The 19,856-nt window shown below is 37.9% G+C and overlaps 1 pseudogene across 1 annotated transcript; it reads right to left on the bottom strand.

The window, feature by feature from the left end:
* Nucleotides 1-1,356: 1,356 nt before the first annotated feature.
* LOC149502657 (uncharacterized) lies at nucleotides 1,357-16,699 on the bottom strand (annotated as a pseudogene). The gene is made up of 2 exons (XR_016323359.1): nucleotides 16,663-16,699; nucleotides 1,357-7,257 (listed from the first exon to the last, which is right to left on the bottom strand). The product of XR_016323359.1 is annotated as an uncharacterized LOC149502657 (transcript).
* Between the last annotated feature and the right edge of the window lie 3,157 nt (nucleotides 16,700-19,856).

Genomic DNA, 19,856 nt, shown 5'->3' with positions numbered 1-19,856 from the left:
CACGGTCAAGGAATAACATCATGTAATAAAAATCAAACCCGCAAAATTATAATTTGCGTAATTACTGGTGGTAGGACCTCTTGTGAGTCCGCACGGGTAGGTACCACCACCCTGCCTATTTCTGCCGTGAAGCAGTAATGCGTTTCGGTTTGAAGGGTGGGGCAGCCGTTGTAGATGTCTATGGGCCCAGTAACACTTAACAACCAGGTGGGCTGTAAGCTCGTCCACCCATCTAAGTAATAAAAAAATAAAATAAAAAGATCCTCAGCCGTACTTTTTTTTTAATATAACGAGTGATTTTTAGTTCGATCTCGCGTTATTTGTTACACCTAAGTTGTTTTTTTTTATAAGTTTCCTTACTTATATATTTTATACTTACCAGCGAGGTATCCTAAAAGGCTATACCAGCTGCGCGGGGAAGAAACACCGGAGATGTACTCCTCATATGTCTATATTTTTTTCTTTCCTGAAATCATTCTTGTTTACCTGATATATTTTTCCTACCTGAGCTGATAGCCTTGAGAGGCTATGTCAGCGTAACGCCCATTGTGCTTTTATATTTAATGTTTCGCATTTCTATTTGTTTTTGTGTACAGTAAATCATATTTTACTCTACATCTTGTAAGTTACCTTGTTCTCGACAGCTCAGTGCTTGGAACTATGTCGTTTCAGATCAAATTGCATTTTACATTTTCTTCGCTTATATTGTTTTTGTGTTAGTGCAAAATATTCCTGTTAGGTTTTCGTCGTACAAGATTAGTATTTTAAAAGAAAATTCTTTAAAAAATATTTAAAAAAAATAATTCAATTGAAATTCACATTTCACTGATAACGGCGACTTTAATTTAGAGAATTCTTAAAGACGTAAGTAACGTTTAAATAAAATCAGATATTTATCGGAAAACTTAATTGAAGGCTACTGACAAAAATCGAATGTTAAATATCTGATAATGAACAAGATTGTTACCTTAAATGGCTTTGTCGACAGCCTTATCGACGCTTAAATGATATCTTCCAAAAGGCCCACATTCATATTTAAATAGATACAAGTAACTACATAAGATTTTTAAGCTATTGTATAGCTTTTATCGCGGGCCTTGAGCGCTGTGACCGAATCATGAAATTCCGTAACAAAAAAAACCTTACACCCCTCACTCCGCCTACCATGTAGCTCGCGTTCAACACATTCACACGTTGCACTTGTGTAGTGTTTGTGAATAAGCGCGTGGCGTGACGTCACACTGCATGCGCATCATGAAAAGTCTGCCCATCTCTCTCTCGCGCGGTCTAGCTTATGAGTGTGAAGGGGACAGTTAAGGTTTTGCTTTTATTAATGTTTAATATAGCGTGGTCTTCTTTTATTATTGTTTTAATATTATATTATCATTGTCTAATTATAATTGCATAAGTTGATAAAAAATGCCATGCAATAGCTTTACCGCGGCAGTTCCCGAGTGCCACACGTTTTTTTAAAACACTTGGTTATAAAAAAGAATACAAGAGAGAAAAAAATCATTAGAAAATACCTACATATGACGTAGGCATTTTTCTTTATTTCCTTTCCTTGTGCATTTCGTAGCGTCCATTGCTACAATATTCATCAATACCGGGACTTCTGGTTTTGAAGCCTGCCCCTGTCCGTAAGCTATCGTATGATATCTGATAAAATGACGAAAGCTTGTTAGATTCTCGTAAATCTTTCTGAATGTGACGCCTTTTTAATATTCATTTCTAATTTTGTGGTGGCTGAGATTTCTTGCTATAATTGCCGTAGCGATCGATAATTGTGTTTACTGTGGACTATTTAAATTTATCTGAGGTCTAGACAGTTGGCTCGATAAGTAAAATATATTATTGTAAAAAACTTTCCGCATTTAACTCAAGTAAAGATTTTTCTTGTGGGGCTCACAAACACATGCACATACTTACACGAGATACAGCGAAGAAAAACCATACGCAGATCTTGTTTACCAAATGTCTAAAACAAAAATATTGTCGTCCTTTGGGAATCTCACCGGAACATTGTTCTGCAGGAGTTAAAATCACTAGAGTCACTAAATCATCAAGAAGTATTCTAAGAAATATACTCAACTATCTTCTTCTCAAATCCTCAATCTCCAAATCTCATTAAAGATCTGTTGAAGCAATTTTAAAATAATCACCGCGAATTCAAAGCGTGTTCAAATCACATTTCGATTATCTATTTGACATGATGTTATAATGAACGCGTCGGAATGTAGCTTAACGACAACTGTCAAACAATCACCTGTCAAAGTCATGAAGCATCATTCGGACTTTTTGGCGAGAACGTGAGGAGTGAAGTTGTGTGATTTGTTTTATTTTGTCTATTTAGTATTTCATCAGGTTTGAATGTGTAATAACGATGGTTTATTAACTTTTTAATATCTGTGAAAGTGCACAAATGTAGGAAAACAAAACAAAGCCGCTGGACGTAACTTCTCTGGATCCTCCAAAAAGTCCACTGAAAAAAATCTCGGTTAATGACCACTGTTTTACTGAGATTATATTTCATCCCATCACCCTACTTCTCATTTCATTTAATTTCATCCCAGTTAATTAATGTCTCAAATTAATCATCTTCATTTCATTTCATTTCGTGTCACTCCATATTATCATCAAGAATAAAAATAAGAATATAAATTAAAATAAGACTTGACTTAAAGGTCTTAGTTACCAGGCCACAAATACCCATTAAAAAAATGAAGCATCCTTCTTTTATCGCGTTTTCGGGAACACCTAAAACCGTTCCGACGTTAGATACTTGTATTGTGTTCAAATAGAGGATTGATATGTTGCGTGTAATAGCAACCTAAGCTGACAACAACCTATAAATCAGCAATTTATCAATTCTACACTATATATTTGTTGAATTGAATATTGAAGCATAGTTCAAAACAGTTACTTCATCAGGAACATCTATCTATTGAGTAATAATAATACCATTATGTAATAATCATTGTATATTCATTTATTTATGATAAATGGCAAATAGAAACATTTTACATACATAATAATATTTATTTAATAACGTAATAATTATACTTATCTTTTAATTCACAATGTCCACACTATACACAGTATCAAGCCAGGGAGAGAGCTCCGCACCGCCCGACGTCTCAACCGAGAATGACCCCAGATTGGTCGGCGCAGGGGCTTTTGTAGGCGGTGACAAACAACTATGCGTCATACTTGTTTGTCATCGCTCGAACGTTGGCTTTAATTTAAAATTATATTTACAGCAATTATTTATAAATATATTATTACTTAATTTACTAACATTATTTGTGTTATATATCTCTATACCTATACATAGGCATAAACTATCAATATATTATTACTTAATTTACTAACATTATTTGTGTTATATATCTATACCTATACATAGGCATAAGCTATCACGGCCATACTGACAGTACTTCGTCCTCGAAGTATTGTGTTACTATTTTATTTATAATATATGAGTAGGTATATTCGATTCATTAATCAACATAATATACATGGCACAGAAAAAAAAAGAAAGTAGTCAAAACATTTCAAACAAGTCGAATGAACCATTTGCATAGACACGATGGTCCCCTTTAAATAAGTAACAGAGTATTCTTGCCAACTACATAGACATGTCGATCACATTCACCCGCTGCTTGTGAGATAATCGACACCAAATAGAAGGCCGACCAGCGGTACTCTGACTTCGAGTAATGCCAACTACATAGACATGTCAATCACATTCACCCGCTGCTTGTGAGATAATTGACACCAAATAGTAGGCCGACCAGCGGTACTCGGATTGAAAAATTATTGAGTAATGCCAACTACATAGACATGTCAATCACATTCACCCGCTGCCTGTGAGATAATTGACACCAAATAGAAGGCCGACCAGCGGTACTCGGATTGAAAAATTATTGAGTAATGCCAACTACATAGACATGTCAATCACATTCACCCGCTGCCTGTGAGATAATTGACACCAAATAGTAGGCCGACCAGCGGTACTCAGACAGATAAAATTTAAAGCCAAATATTTTTACTCATTCACAATATGACGTGATTTTCTGAATTTCTTTTTGTACCATGTATATATTTTTAGTAACATTTTATGTAGGTAACCTATGTTCCTAAAAAAAAAACTTTAATTTAAACCAATCTAGTTAGTACAAAACATTATATAGTTGAAAAATAAATATAATCATCAAACAATTATAATCTTGAAATCTAAGCAATCACAAATTATGATCAACCCATTCTCCTGGCCAAAACCATAATTTTTCCCGTTGCCTTTCAGAGTATAGCAATCATTTGGGAGGGATACACTGAATTTCGTAAGGTATGATCCTGGCTAACATAGACCAGATCACCTATATTGTATTGTTTAGTATTCCGCCTAACATGATCAAATCGTTGCTTAAATGTTTCTGCTATTTTTTTGTAACCTCTGTTTGGCTATTTCACGATCAGCTTGGACGTCAATATTGGGGTGTAAATCCTCATCATTAATAATTCCGTTTAGATGAGATTGTACTATAGGTATATTTGCTTCTATACCGGTTAGTAAACGTATGGGGGTGAAGCCAGTCGATTTTTGTTTTACTGCTGTACTTTTAGCAATACGTTCGGCCACTCTGACGGCTCCTCGCACATAGTATTTAACATATTGACTACAGTAGAACGCTCAACCTGACCATTGCCTCTAGGTGTACCAGTAGCTATCATGTAGTGTTCGATATTCAGTTCTCTAAAAAGGTCTTGGATTTGATTAGAGCTAAAATTCGTACTACGATCAGTTATTACCAATGATAGTAACTATACGAAGAATAACCTTTTCCATAATTTTAATCTCGAGTAAATCCATAGTAGTTTTTCCACGTAAACGATAGTACACTTGCGCTACGAATAGCAAAACGTGAATAGCAGAGTGAATGGTGAACGAAAATAAAATCCGGCAAATAAATGTTGTACAACGGCATAGTGTAAAAGCATACATAGTGTCAACTCGATTTTGCCGTATTTTTGTGTGAAAAACTAGCTGTAGTGTAAGAGAGAGAGAATTCTTTAATGTACACCAAAAAACAAACAAACATTATCAAGATATCTAGCTGTCAAATTTTATTTGTTGTTTGTTTGAGGGAATCGTCAAGTTTTGTCGCGTAGTTTTATCTTTTTTTTCCGTTTAAACGTTGCATTATACAATGCCAGACTAATAATAATAATTTTGTGCATTGCGTTGACTTGAAATTAAAACAGAATAAATATTTATGAAATGACAGAAATCAGATGGACTGACTGACGCCATTCTAGGAATAGCTCCGTTATTCCGTGAGAAACGGCGGTATAGCAACAATTTCCGAATAGGCCCACTATCCTTAGAATTGTAGATGGTAAAACGTAAAATTGATTTACTCTCGATTAACTAACGAGTTATTCCAAGAATAAGATTTACTCTTGTTTGGTCGAATCGACCCTTACTGTTTTAAGGGGTTTTAAGAGACAAAATTTTGTGAAACCATCAACTAATAATAGAATGTGTTTAAAGCCTTCCGTGGTTGTTGGAAAAGGCCCTGTGCAATCTAAATGTATGGTATGGAAAGGTACAGCAATTTTATCGATCGGATGTAATAACCCTTGTTTAGGACCAGAGAATCCCTTCTTTTTAACCCAAGTAAGACAATGGTTAATATATTTTTTGATAAAAGATGTTATCCCTGGGAACCAAAAATATTGTCGGATTTTATGTAAAACCTTATCGAACCCCACATGACAATTTTCATTAAGAAATAGTTTTAAGATTTTTAATCTACATCCCTTCGGCGCAAACAACCTCGGCTCATAATCAGGACTAGTTTTATAATGCAATAAATTATTTTTATTTACATATTGGTTAGTGTCTAAGTTACCGACTTGCAATTGCGACATTAGGGTCTGGGTTTCGGGGTCGTTTGTTTGCGCGATTTTTAACCAAGACTCGCGACTTATATTATCGGCTTCAATAAAATTTACTTTAAGATAATGCTGCCGTTCTGAAGGAGCGGAAACAGGATTGCGATTTAGAAAATCAACATATTGAAAATCCTGCATAAAGGTCCACCAACGTGCTACCCTAGGTGACAAATCTTTTTTCGGCATGGTTGATTTTATTGCATTGCAATCAGTAAAATGGCAAGTGCTTCTAGGTCATAAGAGCAGTACATGGATTCTGCTGGATTTGTCCGTTCACTATAATAAGCGACCAACTTATTCACGTTACCTAACTTGTAATAATATTGTTCCATAACCCATAGCACTAGCATCGGTGTGTAACTGTTAGACGCTGTGGGTCAAATATTGTCAAAAGAGGTTTGGAGGTAAGATGATCAATTACATACTTTCGTGCTCTATCTTGTTCAATGCCCCATTCCCATTTTTCGGTGTTTCTAGTCAATTTTAGAAGGGTCCGTTTTGGGTTTATATCTACAGTAAGAATCTTAATGCCCGGGTTTTTTGCAATAAGTACAAAATTTTATTTTATCATTATTTGATCCTTGTTCTTGGGCACTTTTTTTTTTTTTTTTTACTGTAACATTGTTGTTTGGTGTGACCGATTTTACCACAGTTAAAACACTTTATGTCATCGGGTTTAGAATCAGTCTTAAAGCGCTTACGGGGGTTGCGATCTATTGGCCCTTTTTTTTTTGTTTTTTTGTTTTTTTGTTTTTTGTTTTCGCGTAAGAAGTAAATAGGGCAATTAATTCTGAAGTAGTTTTAACATTGCTGTTAAACGAAGCCATTTTTACATTAACATCGCATATACTGCCACAGACTAATTCAGTCAATTATAATTCCGTAAATGTAATCTTTGTATTCTTTAGTAACCTATTTTTTTTTTTTTTTTTTTCTTGCGTACTCGCAATAAGAATCTGCAGTTTCAGACGTGTATAGTACTGCCTTTTGAAGTTTTTCTGCTAGATTCTTTTTCTCAGGGAATAAAGTTACCAGCTCTAAACGTAAATTGTCCCACGAACGACCCTCAGCCGGGTCCCATGTTTCAAACCACAATAAGGCGGATCCCTTACGGGCCTTACCAGCTTTGGCGACTGTTGCGGCGTTACTCCATCCAAACTCTTTGGATGAGGGTTTCAATATTGTTGCACCATGATTCAGCACCAAGGTCACTTTTAGCTGGATCAAATACTGGCAGAGCGACCTCGCTGTCGTTCTGGCGGGAACCGGAAACTGCGTCTTTGATGGCCTTCAGAAGCGCTTAGGTAAATCCATCTGGAAACTTTAAAAGGAAAATATCAGTTAACAAGCATGGATTATCGTATCCCACTTCTGATAATAGCAACCTAAGCTGACAACAACCTATAAATCAGCAATTTATCAATTCTACACTATATATTTGTTGAATTGAATATTGAAGCATAGTTCAAAACAGTTACTTCATCAGGAACATCTATCTATTGAGTAATAATAATACCATTATGTAATAATCATTGTATATTCATTTATTTATGATAAATGGCAAATAGAAACATTTTACATACATAATAATATTTATTTAATAACGTAATAATTATACTTATCTTTTAATTCACAATGTCCACACTATACACAGTATCAAGCCAGGGAGAGAGCTCCGCACCGCCCGACGTCTCAACCGAGAATGACCCCAGATTGGTCGGCGCAGGGGCTTTTGTAGGCGGTGACAAACAACTATGCGTCATACTTGTTTGTCATCGCTCGAACGTTGGCTTTAATTTAAAATTATATTTACAGCAATTATTTATAAATATATTATTACTTAATTTACTAACATTATTTGTGTTATATATCTCTATACCTATACATAGGCATAAACTATCAATATATTATTACTTAATTTACTAACATTATTTGTGTTATATATCTATACCTATACATAGGCATAAGCTATCACGTGCTTACTACACGTTTACTCGTGACAATTCGTCTTTTCGCATTAAAAGTGTACAATTTCCAAAAATATTCGAAATTGAGCTAATGCGGAATCATTTGGTATCACCAGTATTTTTCTCATAAAGAGCGTAGTTTAGATTTAGTTTTTTTTTTAGTTTAGCTATATTTTGACTACTATTACTTTAAAAGACAGATAATGTAACAGATAAAAAATAAAAAATAAATGTTACAAAGATGATTAATATTAATAATGTCAATCACATGTTCAACCTTTTAAAACACTCTCCAGTAAAATTAGTCAATTTTGAGATTATATAGTTTTAATGCGTGAGGAAGAATTGTTTTGATTCAGTATCAAATGCTTTGTAGGTAGTAAGCATTCTCTAACTCAGTACTCGGGTCCAGGATTAGCCTATGACTGTTCGGAGTAAATCCGGTCCGGCGTCAGCGGCAGCACGTGCCGTCGCGCTATAACCACGATTAATGGCGTTCACCATCCAGCAATATCGGTTTTATTAAGAACACTACTGTTTTTATTATCTTAATTCCAAGAGAACTGATGTTGTGTATTATTTTTAAAGACTGCAGATAAATGGAGCTCACAGCCCTACTCGGGTTAATGTAGTTAATGTAGTTGAAGTCGTCGTGGCCTAAGGGATAAGACGTCCGGTGCATTCGTGTTGAGCGATGCACCGGTGTTCGAATCCTAGGCGGGTACCAACTTTTCTAATGAATTACGTACCTACTCAACAAATGTTCACGATTGACTTCCACGGTGAAGGAATAACATCGTATAATAAAAATGAAACCCGCAAAATTTGTAATTACTGGTGGTAGGACCTCTTGTGAGTCCGCGCGGGTAGGTACCACCACCCTGCCTATTTCTGCCGTGAAGTAGTAATTCATTTCGGTTTCAAGGGTGGGGCAACCGTTGTACTATACTGAGATCTTACAACTAATATCTCAAGGTGGATGGGGCATTTACGTTGTAGATGTCTATGGGCTTCAATAACCACTTAACACCAGGTGGGCTGTGAGCTCGTCCACACATCAGAGCAATAAAAAAATAAATAAATAAAAAGTTACGGAGCCCATTGATATCATAACGTGGGTCCGTCATTAAAAGATGTGGTCGAAGTCTCAAGAGTACGTGTCGCGTCCTTCAGACCAACAACTGCTTTGTGGCAGAAACAGAATGTTGCTACATAGGTACTGTGTGCTTAGTGCGAGTTTTTAAATGTTCTCGATAGCGTAAAAGTTAACTAAGATTTGTATGGAGTCGAGGCGATTGGCCAACCCCACGTGGGGGCTACGGACCGTCGAGGCGGTTTACCCGGTCTTTGATGACTGGGTGAATCGTGGCGAGGGACGTCTCACCTTTCGTCTGGTGCAGGTGCTGACCGGGCACGGATGCTTCGGGAAGTACCTGCGCCGGATAGGGGCTGAGCCGACGACAAGGTGTCACCATTGTGGACACGACCTGGACACGGCGGAGCATACGCTCGCTGTCTGCCCCGCTTGGGAGGTGCAGCGCCGTGTCCTGGTCGCAAAGATAGGACCTGACTTGTCGCTGCCTGGCATCGTGGCGTCGATGCTTGGCAGCGATGAGTCATGGAAGGCTATGCTTGACTTCTGCGAGTGCACCATCTCGCAGAAGGAGGCGGCGGGGCGAGTGAGGGAAAGCTCTCCTCACTACGCAGAAACCCGCCGCCGCCGAGCAGGGGGTCGGGACCGGGGTCGTATCCGTGACCTGGCCCCCTAAGAGCTAGGGGTCCCACCCGTTTTGTGCGGGGAGAGACCCAGACGTGGGGTGGCGTGCTTTGCACGCCCACCCGCAATAGGAAGCCAGGTGATGGTAGACCGCGTTCCCGCGACCGCTCTGGGGGAAGGTGTAACGCGGCGCCATCAAAGCGGGCTCTCGGCCCGTTGAACGAGGGAACCGGTGGTCGTGTCGCTGGCGGCCACCGGTCCGGCGTCCGTGGGACGGTGGGATGGATGTAATGTGCTCTGCGTCAACCCTGTCCCGCCGTTTCAATAGCCCCGACTGGGCTCCGGCCCGGTCCGAGGTAGGGCGCCGGTTGTGAGCGGCAGGAGTTTTAGTGAGGTTCAACTCCCACATACCCCACCTGCCGCGCGGGTGGGGATCCGGCGATTTTCTCCTGTTGAAGAAAAAAAAAAAAAACATCTATTGTAACTTAATTTATAAACGTCATATTCAAGAAAAACCTTAACACCGACATATTTTATGTAAACGTATATTTATCAATAATTCACGTCACGTCTGCCTACAAGGGCAATACAAAAAAATATGTTTATATTTATATAGCAATTTAAATGTGATTTATCACATTTTCTGAGTTTTTTTTTTTTGTTATTCGCTTTTTTTGTACGGGTGTTTTTTTTAAAGCAATTACTGATGACATTAAAACTCGGTGATAGCTATTAACTAAACAATAACAAAAAAACAGTTGTCAATCAGAAAAGATAGTGACTATGACCGGGAATTGAATAAGGAACCCCGGTCCAGGAGGCTCACTTCTAAAGCCTAGACGAAAAATATGGTCGAATTGAAAAAATAACGAAACAAGTCATCTTATCAATTCTCAGTAAATTTTTTCATTATTTCCTAACTTCACGAAAATACACCGAGAAAACAATTCCTAGCACTTAATTTTTCTATAAGCCAGCAATATTGTCCACAAGATGTCCTTTGCTAAGCTAAGACCATTGCTATAACAACGCCATTTGTAGCTAAAGACATAAATATACATACGTATGTATGTATAGACGTATGTCGTAGACGTATACGTATCTAACGTAAAGTTTATTTACAAAAACAAAATGACTAGGCTTTTAATTTTATTTCAACTTCAAGAAATCACAACCGCTTGAAAATGTGATGTTTCTTTCTTTGCTCGGTTTTTTTTTATTACGCCATCTTGTTGTGTCTTCAAAGCGGTTAGTTGCCCTCAATTAAGAAAAATAGTAATATTATTCGCCAATAGATGTCGAGAAGAGTTGATTATTGAAAACACGAACAAGACAACATTTTCTGAAAATAAATCGTAGCTAGATCGATTTATCGCCCCCGAAATACTAAATTTTATGAAAATCGTTGGAGCCGTTTCCGAGTATCAGATTATATATATATACAATAATTGCTCGTTTAAAGGTATAAGATAAGATAGCTGACCCGGCAGACTTCATAGTGCCTCAATCGATAAATAAAAGACCTAAACTTTTGTATAAGATAAGCTTAAAACAAACAAAAGAAATCCGTCCGACGGAGGACATCAAAGGAAAAACAAAATTGTTATTTTTATTTAATTCCGTGCATTTATTTATCTATCTTTTAAACTTTCTCTGGACTTCCACGAATAATTCAAGACCGAAATTAGCCAAATCGGTCCAGCCGTTCTCGAGTTTTAGCGAGACTAACGAACAGCAATTCATTTTTATAAATATAGATAGAAGATAGATTGAAATTTAATAAAACAGTAGCCCTTTTAAATCTGTTCTAGTTTATTGATTTAATTTCTGCCAACAAACATATAAAAATTGAAAATATATTTTAAATGGAGCTTCTCGAATGTCAAAGAACAATGTGTCCGTCCTGTGATGAGGAACTCCGCAGCTCGGCGCTTAGCAACTCTGCAATTTCGCAGTTTAATGGATAGTTTTAGAACTATTGGCGGTCAATGGCTGGAAATCGGTTTGACTGAATGGTTGAAACCGAATGGCTCACACAAATTCGTTTTGCTAGGTTTTAGAATCAATTTATTTACGAAAACGGTATGCCTTAGATTGAGAAATTGCAAAATTGCTTCAATTGTGAGGTTACTTTGATGTCTTCAAAAATCACAGTGTTGCGACCCTGATTTATAGAAAGTAAATATTAAAAGTGTAGATTTGACGAGGAAGGGAATATCTTCCACCGGGTCGGTGATATTGCTCGGTAGACCGACAGTCCGAATGCTGTTGTTCGGAACACGTATAACCATAGGTATATAACTATAACTATATGCAAGCTCATCTATACTTATATAATATTATACAGCTGAAGAGTTTGTTTGTTTGAACGCGCTAATCTGAGGAACTACTGGTCCGATTTGAAAAAATCTTTCAGTGTTAGATAACTCATTTATTGAGGAAGGCTATAGGCTATGTAACATCACGCTAAGACCAATATAACCAACAGACCAAACTCGGGGTTTTTTTTCTTTCTCCGTAAATAAAGACGTAAAATTTAGTGTTATGCCAAACTAACTAGTCTACGCGGACGAAGTCGCGGGCAAAAGCTAGTCTTGAATATGTCGTAAACGAGATTCAGGAAACCGACAAATGTCTTGTGTTATATGATGGCTACCCGCCACACAAAGGATAAGTAAACGGGGTTTACATTAAGCCGATGTAAAAACGAATTAAATTTTTAAGACAATTTTTACTATCGCACGAGCTCCACTTGTCTGCTGAATGTTAGTTACATCTACAGATTTTCAGAGCGACGGGTTCAAATTGTCAAAAGTAACCCGAATCCGACTTGTTACTGGGACTTAATTTGCGTATTTTTGTCGTTCGAAATATCGTCTTTTGCGATTATGAAAATTGAAAACGTGTCCAGCATCAATGGAAACATGACGAAAGCACAAAGTCGACGCGCTTCAGTTTGTAGGTTGGAGTAGAAGATTGAAATCAATGTTAATATGTATTTTTAAGCTATTGCATAGCTTTTATCGCGGGCTTTGAGCGCGGCGACCGAACCAAGAAATTTCGTAACGAAAATAAAACCTAACACCCCCACTCCGCCTAGTATGTAGCTCGCGTTCAACACATTCACACGTTGCGCTTGTGTAGGGTTTGTGAATAAGCGCGCGGCGTGACGTCTGCCCATCTCTCTCTCGCGCGGTCTAGCTTACGAGTGTGAAGGGGACAGTTAATGTTTTGCTTCTGTTAATGTTTATAAATATAGCATAGTCTTATTTTATTATAGTTTTAATATTAAATTATTATTGTCTAATTATAATTGCATAAGTTGATCAAATATGCTACGCAATAGCTTTACCGTGGCGGTCCCGAGTGCCACACGTGTTTTTTTTCTATAAGGTCTATCATCCTCATCCTTATTTTGTCCAAGATCGAGTACAGATCATCATATTCTTCAATTATAATTGAATATGCAATTTCGAAAACGGCACATGTCTCATATTTTGTCAAATACGTTTTTTCATATACATGTAGTTTTGAGGCCACCTACATGGCTACACCCATTTTATAATAATTCCAGTAATTTTCAATTGCTAATTAACACTAAAATATATCTCAAAAGTTAATATTTTAAACTTTACACTGCTTTAGAAAATAATCAGTTTTTTTTCATTTGCTGAACATTTTACATTTTCAGAGATGTGCCCTTTTCGAAATTGCATATTCAATTAAAGATCGAATGTTATTGATGCTTTACAAACAAACCTAATAATGCACCTGGTTTATGCCAAAATCATACTTATGTCCAAATTATATTACGATAAATACTTAACCCGGAGAACTCGTAAAAATATCATGAAAATAATAAGATTAAACAAAGCAGCTTAGGAATCGTTTGTTTTTCGTGAATTTTAATTTGACTTTTTAATTAGCCAAGTCGTTTTTTGTTCCTTTAATCTTCTTATAAGATTGTAAGATTGTTCAAATTAAAATTCAGAAAAGCCCTGCTCAGTTTTGCCGTCTTCTCAAAACAATTCTGTTCTCCCATTTAAATTGGCTAAATCCTTTTTGATAATGGTAATTTTTGAGGGATTTAGTAAGAAATACCGTGATTTATGAATTGTTTTTGCGGGAAACTTCCGAGATTAACGTTATTGAGAACAAAATATTTTTAAGAAACGATTTCCTTCGTTTATTTTGTGTGTATCTTTCATCAGACCTGAGTCTGCTTTATCTATCTAAATAAATCCTGTAAGATGATTTAGACCAAACAACCAATCATTTTGATTGATTCACCAACTTTTTTTTATGTCCGATTTACTCGACAATTTGTATAGTCACCAAGGATAGATGACAATTTGTTACTCAGTCAACTCAATTTATAACTCAGCCTGATTTTCAGGTCTGCTAGGTTCAGATGCATGAAAAAAATGCGATTCTAGCTTTATGTTCGATTTGCATTTTTTTTATTATCAAAAAAAATCGGTAAAAAAACTTTTAAGTTAAACGGTTTTATTTTATGTGCACTGAAAACTACAAAATAAATAAATAGTTACTTACCTTTCAACCTACGTAGGTGATCTCGGTCATTAATGTCTCTGATGGTAGTGGTTGTCATAACATGAACCATGTCAGCGGCCGAAAGGCAGTTCAAGAAAGAACACTAACACCAGGGTTTGCTTGGTAGGTAAACTAAGCAGCCCACACTATAATAAGTAGGTATTTTGACCTTCTAGTTCAGAAATATTTTAGTACTAGGCCGAATAGCTTTTAGGCATATTAGACTAAAATAAAAACGTGGGTGATGGTCAAAACCTCCAGTTACGATAGTAAGTCGATTCAGCGGACCCTGGACTCCGGAGCTATGAGGTTTCGGATGCGACCGGGATAAACCGCTAGGATGACGATGATGACGATTATAATAAGTCGATGCAATCCACACTTAGTATAGTAGAAAGTAATACAGAAATAATAATGGGCCCCACGTTTTTATTTTAGTCTAATATGCCTAAAAGCTATTCTGCCTAGTACTAAAATATTTCTGAACTAGAAGGTCAAAATACCTACTTATTATAGTGTGGGCTGCTTAGTTTACCTACCAAGTAAACCCTGGTGTTAGTGTTCTTTCATGAACTGCCTTTCGGCCACTGACATGGTTCATGTTATGCCAACCACTACCATCAGAGACATTAATGACCGAGATCACCTACGTAGGTTGAAAGGTAAGTAACTATTTATTTATTTTGTAGTTTTCAGTGCACATAAAATAAAACCGTTTAACTTAAAAGTTTTTTTACCGATTTTTATTTTCTTGTTTTTAGTATTTAGTGAAATTGTCTACCGAATATTCCTCATTCTATTTAATTCATTCAGTGCATCATTATTACATGGTTTCTTACCTGATAATTTAGTACAATCTAATTCCTCAACACATAGCCCTTCCAGAGACTTGACTCGACTTAGAGCCACGTATGCTTGTCCTTCCTCAAACAATTTTGAGCCCAAATATACTACTGCGTGGTCGACGGTGCTGCCCTGCATTTTATGGACGGTGGATGCCCATGACAAAACTAAGGGCAACATCTTTCTTTCAGCCGTACCATAATTGAATTTTGCTGGAAACTGTATGGCTTTAGGGTCAATAACGTGCATGCCGTTACATTGCACGCCGGCAAATCCCGAAGTGAAAACGCTGTAGTCACCTTGATGCCATGAAGCCCGAATAATTCTAGCAACGTCATTAATACTAATGAATACATTTGGAATTTCAATTCTTTCAGGTTCACCGTTTTCAGGTATAAGTCGTATTAAGTCTTATTAACTAATCTGGACATTTTCGTCAATGCGTACATCTCTATAAAGCGGGTTATTTCTAGTTAACCATCTTAAAGCGCTGTAGACTTTTTCGCGAGATATTGTGAATTCTTTTGTGATGTTCAAATTCTCCAAACGTTCTGTAACTACAACGATACCCACCTGGCTGGAAGATCTTGGAAGCATATTAGGTAATCTTTCACTGACCACAAAGATATCTTGGGCAAACAACACTGCTTGTCCGCGGAAACCGTACTGCCCGTATAGCCCAGTAAATTTTACGATTTTAACAAACGGGATGATTCTACACAGCAATCGCTGCTCTGCTTGCGTCAGCGCTTGAATCTCATCTGGTATTGAACCTGGATTCAGATTATTCCAGTACGCCTTTGATGGTGCTATTGTTTTATTACTGGTCACATGTGTTTGGCAGCGCGAACATAAAAGTAATGTTGTTTTTGAAGACAGTTCTGCAGGTAGATATCCTAATGCAGCTGTGTTGTAACGTACAGTATGAATTTGGTTAGGATAACAATGCTTCGTGCAAATGTCACAAATGTGTATACACGATGTGTTAATAGCATTTTCAAACGCTTGTACATGATTTTCAGCTCTGCGTTGCACCTGTCGTGGCATTGCTCAGGTGTTTCTGAAGCTTCTAACTCCTTTCGTCTCTCACGCCGTCCTGTTAACCTGGCTTCATGTTGCTCAGGTGCTTCTGACGCTAATAGCTCTCTTTGTCTGTTACGTTGTAATCTTAGCCTGGACTCATGACGCTCAAGTGTTTCTGACGCTATTAGCTCTCTTCGTCTGTCACATTGTGATGCTAGCCTAGATTCATGACGCTCAGATGTTTCTGATGCTAACAACTCTCTTTGTCTGTCACGTTATGATGCTAGCCTGGACTCATGACGCTCGGGTGTTTCTGACGCTATTAGCTCTCTTCGTCTGTCACGTTGTGATGCTAGCCTAGACTCATGACGCTAGGGTGTTTCTGACGCTATTAGCTCTCTTCGTCTGTCACGTTGTGATGCTAGCCTGCACTCATGGCGCTCAGGTGTTTCTAACGCTATTAGCTCTCTTCGTCTGTTACGTTGTGATGCTAGCCTGCACTCATGACGCTCAGGTGTTTCTGACTCTACCAGCTGCCTTTGTCTCTCACGTTGTGCTATTAACCTGGTATCATGTTGTTCAGGTGTTTCTGTTGCTAACCGTTCTCTTCGTTTCTATAGTCGACTATGGGTTTCATTTTCACTTTCCTTTGCACGTTTCGTTCTATACTTTTCTTTTGCCTTTTCGAGCCTTCTTTTTCGTTGTGTAGCAGTTTCGTTTTTATTATTGTTTGCTTTTTTATTTATTGTTACCATGCTGTTCCCACGATTAAGGGGCATTTTGACGGTCGAACCCCCCAGAGGTCCAGTAAAGGGGCAAGGCTTAATATACAACAAGATGCGCCCAATCTTGAGGGGGAAGCGTTGACGACATTACATTTTTATCCACCCTAATGCCATACAGTCCTCGGCACGTTTTAACCTATTACTTTAACTTGGGTGGTATAGCTACCGCTTACTAACGAGGTATCTAATTACCTATTTTTTTTTATCTGCCCCTCTAACGTCACACAATCTTGGACGCAACTGTTCTCGACACGACTAATCATGCCCCCACCTAATACGCCATTTTGTAACAGCGTCGATCTTGAGTTTGAAATTTTGACATAATGACAGTATTCTGCTAGTGTAGTCCTATTATTTGATACCCATATTGTGGTGGTTGTGGAAAAATATGTACTTAGTCCGCCATATTGGAACAGCGTCCATCTTGAATTTTAAATTTTGACATAATCATCGTGTTTTACTAGTGTAGCCCTTTCATTTGATACCCATATTGAGGGGTTTAAGGAAAAATATGTAATCCGCCATTTTGTATCGGCGGCCATCTTAGATTTATAATGTCATTGATTTTATTATATTGTATTGTCATCTAAATTAAATATGTGTACCAAATTTCAGATCAATCTGACAACGGGAAGGTGCTTAAATTTCAATTTCTAATTTTGACCCAAATAAATAAAAAACAAATTCCGTACGGGTCGAGCTAAATAAAACCGTTTAAAAACAATCTTGTTATTTTATGGTGAAATAAATTATTGAGATTTTTAAATTATACTCGTAATACGCTTAAGTTAAGTGAATAAACGCGAATTTGTATGTAACCAATCCGAGTTATAAACTAAGTTATAAGGTTTTGTGTACTTTATTTTGTTTATATATTAGAAGATTTTAAGATAATTTTTTTTCTTAGATGTGTGGACGAGCTCACCCCCCACCTGGTGTTGAGTGGTTACCGGAGCCCATAGACATCTACAACGAAAAGCCGCCACCCACCTTGAGACATGATTTCTAAGGTCTCACTTGTAACAGTACAACGACTGCCCTGCCCTCAACCAAACGCATTACAGCTTCACGGCAGAAATAGGCAGGGTGGTGGTACCTACCCGTGCGAATTCAGAAGACCTCCTATCACCAGCGTACTTTAGTTCCAAGTCTACATGCGCAATGAAGTTATATTCTTAGTGTTGCGAACCTCTTTGCTATTTTGATAGCTAATTTAGTTTTTTATTCTTCATTTTTGACATTGCCTATTCATATTACCCATTTCATGTTGTTTACTTAATTTTCTTTCTTTTTTTATTTAAAACTAGCGACCCGCCCTCGCTTCGCTTCGGAAACATTAAAACACACATGAAACCAAAAAAAAAGAATAAAAAATAAAAAAAAAGTAGCCTATGTTCATCAGGGACAGTGTCGGCTTCTAATGGAAAAAGAATTTTTCAAATCGGTCCAGTAGTTTCGGAGCCTATTCGAAACAAACAAACAATCAAATCTTTCCTCTTTATAATATTAGTATAGATACTCATTCTCAACTTGTTTCATCGTTTATCATTTTACAGAGATTGATTTAGTTTGTTCATTTCACTTAGGTAAAATTTATCCGGAACATCTTAATGTTGGCTACAAAACATACTTTTTTTTTTTTTTTTTTTTTCCTACCTAAGCTGAGAGCCTTGAGAGGCTATGTCAGCGTAACCCTAACTTTAGTAGGTGAGCTCACGGGGCTCAAACCTGACGATGTTGCTAACACGAACCCTAGCAAGAGTCGTGCTTCGCAGAATCTACCACCGGATCGGAAACGCGACCCACTGAGAAGATCCGGCGAGAAACTCAGTGGGCTGTGTCTGAGAGTTAATTTACTCGTCGAGCCCTTCGTCGCAAGCGACGGGTTCGACGAGAACGGTGACCGGTGCTTGAATTACCTAAAAGCACCGTTAGTGGATCGGGAGGATCCGAGATAACGTGTTTTGGGCGACGTCGACTGCTTTCCATTCTGTCCGCAGGATCGGGAATGTAGTTACCGGCGGCCACGATGAGAGGATTCTCGTGTCGTGCCGTTTTATCGAAGTGGCGCATGGACGCCGACTGCAGATACTTACTGATGGACTCTAAGTCCAGGTCGTCATGGAGGTCGACGTTCCTGACGAACCACGGGGCTCCGACGGCTATCCTGCAAAAACGGGATTGAATAATTTGGAATGACTTTAAGTGAGTGCGGGCCGCGTGAGCGAACACTACACTTGCATAGGTCATGACGGGGCGTATGCAAGTTTTGTAGAGTGTCACCTTATTTCTAAGGGACATTTTACTTCGCCTACATATCATCGGGTAGAGACGTCCTAGAATGAAGGCGGCACGATCGCGTACCGTCTTGATGTGGGGGCGGAATGTCATCCTACTGTCGAGGGTGACGCCTAAATATTTGACCTTCGGGGCCCACGGTATGGGCTGGTCGAACATCGTGATCGGGCGAACGGCGGGGGCGGGGGTATTGACGCGCCTAGTCGGGAGGGGGATGCTCAGCGTGGTGTTCGGAGGGCGACCCCTTTTGAAGAGCACCGCTGTGCTTTTCGTGGGGTTAATGTCGATCAAAACATACGTAATCGTATACTGCCTATATAGGCTCCCTATATAGGCAGCATATAGCTTACTTTTTTTTTATCACGTCAAAAGCATCGATAATATTTATGCTCAATAATTTTGAACCAACATAACTATTTTATCGCATAATTTAAAATTACTTTCACGGTTAAATCGCCATTTTAAATCGAGTTTTTCATACGTTTCGATTACTTTACAGTTTTCGTAGACACGGACGACTAGGGCCTCATACATTTAAATATTGTACTAACTGCTGTTTATTTAACATAAAAAAGTGAATGAGACGATAGATTATAGCGTAAAAATAGTTTTATTTGTCTCATCGCGAAAACCGAAATGAATTCTATGAAAATATTCAGAATATTATATCCAATTTTTTCTTTAAATTTTCACCTCTAAACACGTTTAAAC

This window comes from Bombyx mandarina, chromosome 07 (genome assembly GCF_030267445.1).
Source record: "Bombyx mandarina strain Sakado chromosome 07, ASM3026744v2".
In the NCBI taxonomy this organism is placed as follows: Eukaryota; Metazoa; Arthropoda; class Insecta; order Lepidoptera; family Bombycidae; genus Bombyx; species Bombyx mandarina.
The sequence above is the reverse complement of the archived record's forward strand: the minus strand, read 5'-3'. Positions and strand labels throughout refer to the sequence as shown.